Source organism: Arachis ipaensis, chromosome B2, assembly GCF_059453495.1.
Source record: "Arachis ipaensis isolate K30076 ecotype BB chromosome B2, ASM5945349v1, whole genome shotgun sequence".
Taxonomy (NCBI): domain Eukaryota; kingdom Viridiplantae; phylum Streptophyta; class Magnoliopsida; order Fabales; family Fabaceae; genus Arachis; species Arachis ipaensis.
Genome location: NC_142437.1, coordinates 6,234,384 through 6,238,744, shown reverse-complemented (window position 1 = coordinate 6,238,744; position 4,361 = coordinate 6,234,384). Strand labels below are relative to the sequence as shown.

The window sequence follows — 4,361 nt, the reverse complement described above, 5'->3', positions numbered from 1 at the left end:
CATTGGCTACATTGACAAAGGCCTTTCTCGCATCCTTACTATTAAAGTTACGTACGAAATTTGCAGCAATATGGCAAATACAAAATGCATGATAAGCAGTAGGAGGTTGCCATCCACTTCCATCTCCATTAAGAGCAGCTTGTTTGCCATTATGCTTGTCAAATATAACAAGAATACCCGATTGAGGAGTTACCTATTCACATCAAACGAGTCTTATTACACACTAATGGTTAATGATATTCATAAACATAATGAAAAATATTACGTGACCAACAAGAATTCTTGCATTTATTTTATATCTAACAAGAATGTCTGATTGAGGACTCACCTACTCACGCAAATGAGTTAGGAAAAAATTTCACGACTGTGTTATCACCCTTAACCAATGCAAAAGCAAGTGACAAAATATTGGAATTTCCATCTTGTGCAATCATCATCAGCAAAGACCCTTCATCCTTTTCATATAGACGAGTGTTGCCAACACTGATAAAGGGTTTGCAGTGCTTAAAAGCCTCTAAACAAAGAAAAAAAATATCTAAATAGTATGATGAAAGTACACTTGATTTGGGTCAACCACACCATCAATTTGAGCTGGGAATGTCTTCATCATCACAAAAGTTTCAGCATAAATTTGGACACCCAATATCCATCTTGGCAGCAAATTATATGATTATTCTCAATCACCATATATTTATGCAATTAATTTCTATTTGGCCATCCAAACCTTTCTATAACTGCCCCTAAATTCAAATGTTCTCTCGATTGAATTCGACAACACCTTTATTGAAATAATGGCATAAGCTTGCACCATTGAAAATATTGTGGAACGAATTACATGATAATCAAGTTGTCTGCAGTCTCTTGGAAACATTAGTAAGTTAGTAATCAAACATGTACATCGACCATTGTACTTATGGACATCCCAGTAGCCTTTTTTTGCCATAAAGTCAGATGGATCAACCAATCACAGCCTTCACCATACTATCTACACTTTTCATAGTACTTATATTGATTAGATTCTAATACCTTATACTCTACAGATCAGCGAATACTGTATTTTTTCACTGCTAACAGGGTTTTGTCTTTGCTTCAAAATCGTTAACCCATGACGAACTCTCCTTCCTCTGTAAAGGCACCCCAATCATGATCAACTTGTTGCATGACACTAAGATTCAAAGTAGAAAAATAACTTGGATATTAATGTACTTCAGAAGTAGAACCTCAACTATGTGTGAGTCACCTCCTTGTATTTGTAATACAGTATACAAACATTCTCTTGCACTACTACATTTTAGACCTTTAGTAACATTTGTCTTTTAACATTTGTTAAAATGTTAGCATTGTAGATAAAATTATATTTAAGATAACATTTACAATAAAATGTTAGTAAATATAGTTAATTTTCTTAAAAAAGTTTAAAGAAATGTTACCTATTCTTATTCCTAAACACAAAGGGGTTCATAGTCTCCCAAAAACCCTTTCACGAACCATTGCATGTTTTCAGTTTTCTCGCTCAGTGCTTTCAATCGGTGCTCAAAATCATTGTTTCCTTTGAAATCAAGAATCAAAAAACCATTCTCCAAAACAATCTCTTCATCTCTCTCTTTCTCTGGATTGTGATTTGTTCTCCTTGGAACGTTTTTCAATCTCAATCTAATTCTAGGGTTTGATTATTTTCAATTCTGATTATTTCATTTTTGTTTCATGCTTGTTTCGATTTCTTTTTAATTTTGTTTCCAAAAATTACGTGCAGAAGAAGAGTTTCATTATTCTAATCTGATCGTAGTGTGCGTGAGTGATTGAATCGAAATTGCAATGAGAAGAGGAAAATTCAAGAGCAAGCCCACCGGTCGCCACTAGTTCTCCACGCCGGAAGATCTCCGTAAGCATTGCATGCTCTCACTCCCATTTTCACTCTCAGTGCTCTGAATCTCTCAATCTTGCTCTGTCTCTATCTCAATCTCTGAGCACTTTGAATCTTTGGATCTCATTCTGTCTCCTCAGTTGCTTTCTACTTGTAAGTTAAATTTTCATTGTCTTCTTTCTCGTTCTCTTCAATTTGGGAGTTTAGGTCCTTTAGATAATGTTTTTTTAAATTAATGATGATTTTATATTAAATCCTTCAAGTCTTGTAAACCATGCATGCTTAAGATTAATGATTATGAATATTAGGTCTTCTCTCCTAGAATTGAGCTATTTTGGCCAATAAAATAATTAGAGGTGGTTGCTCTTCCACACCTGAGGTTGAGGTTGAAGAATCTACCGTCAAGACTTCCAATCCTTTTATCCTCTGGCAGGTAGTTCCATTATTTCTTTTTCTCTTGTTTTTCTTTTTCAATTATTTTAAATTAATTCAATTTCTGTGTGATTTGTTTTAATGAATAAGCAACCTGGAATTGCTTCTCTTTGTGTGACTTGAATCTATCACGCTAAAGGTTATTATTATTATTATTATTATTATTATTATTATTATTATTATTATTATTATTGAGGTTGATGAATTTGTTTTTTCTTTGTTCCTGCTTGCTGATTAATACCAAAGGCACGTGCTGGTATACAAGAAGTGCATTTTCTTCCTTTCAATCCAACTGATAAGAGGACTACATTGACCTATATTGATCAAGATGGTAAAATGTATAGAGTAAGCAAAGGTGCACCCGAACAGGTAATTTACCATCATTTATATACTTTTATGGTTAACTGTTGATATTTTGTCTTTTTTATTCTCATTGAGTCGTAACATGATGGCTAGATCCTACACTTTGCCCACAACAAATCAGACATCAAACGCAGAGTTCATGCAGTGATTGATAAGTTTGCAAAGCGCGGTCTGCGATCTCTTGCTGTAGCATACCAGGTAATTGATGAATTCGTCACATTGTCATTTGCTATATTTGCTTGCTTATATTTTAAGATAGTAGAAATGGTATGATTATGTTAACTTCTCCGTTGCATACAGGAAGTTTCCGATGGAAGGAAAGAAAGTGCTGGAGGCCCATGGCAGTTTATTGGCCTTATTCCCCTCTTTGACCCACCTAGGCATGATAGTGCCGAAACAATACGGAGGGCACTAAATCTCAGAGTAAATGTCAAAATGATTATAGGTCCATAGTCAACACCTTTGACTTGATTGTGTTATTGTACAGAATCACTGTAATTTAGTTTGAAAAGATTGGGAATTGGCTGTTGTATTGATTATCATGACATAGTTAAGAATTTGGGCAACACAAAGTATCCTTTAGAAATGAATATACTCATTTATATATCTCCCATTTTTTTGTTATTAGGTGATCAACTAGCTATAAGAAAGGAAATAGGACGACGCTTGGGAATGGGTACCAATATGTACATCTTGTTTATTTGAACAGGACAAGGATGAATTCATTGCTGACTTGCCTATTGATGAACTAATCGAAAAAGCAGATGGATTTGTTGGTGTATTTCCTGGTATATCTCGATACTATCCCGGGGACTTCACGTGTACTCGAATAAGTATTAATATGATTGTTGTTTTATATTTTTTGTCAGAACACAAGTATGAGATTGTGAAGCGTTTGCAAGTGAGGAAACATATATGTGGAATGACTGGTGATGGAGTGAATGATGCACCTGCTCTAAAGAAGGCAGACATTGGTATAGCTGTCGCCAATGCCACGGATGCTGCTCGTAGTGCATCTGATATTGTTTTAACAGAACCTGGTCTTAGTGTTATCATAAGTGCTTGCTAGTTTTTTTGTTCAAGGTGATTCACCTTGCCTAGTAACTTCTTTTTTTTTTTGCACCTGTGAATATGTGGAGGAAATATCCAGCTCCACTCGACCTTCTCATTCGTTCCAATAAGCCAAAGGATAAAAGGTAAATTTAACTAACTACCACTCTCACCCTCACTCTGGCTTATTCCTCTGCATTATAGATTGTTTATTTCTAGTTCTGATAAGATGCGAATGCTTCCTTAGTTGGATTTGGATATTTTAATATGAAAACTGCAATAGCAATTTTGAGTTCCTCTATCTGCATGATCATGTAACTCAGTTTAGCAGAATATTTACAGGTTTTCGTTTGACTCTGGCCTTGTTCAACCAAAAGATTCAGGATGCAACCATGATGCTTCTGCACTTCTTGATGAGGTTAGTTGCTTCTTGTACCGCACCTTTGGTATGCATTTCCCATAAAAGAGGATTTGTATATTTCGAATTGAGGTATCTTCTCTGTCTACAGGTTGATATACTCCACGAAGATAATGAAAGCATACTTGACAAGGTATTTTAATATTATCTCTTTCTCCCTCTTGATGTTGATAGTACTAACCTTGGTTGAAATTGATACACACAGCTCAGAGTTGAGGAAGAGAGATGCAAGGA

General features: G+C 35.1%; 1 pseudogene; it reads left to right on the top strand.

The window, feature by feature from the left end:
* Positions 1-2,377: 2,377 nt before the first annotated feature.
* Positions 2,378-3,728, top strand: LOC107637037 (plasma membrane ATPase 2-like; annotated as a pseudogene).
* Positions 3,729-4,361: the final 633 nt, after the last annotated feature.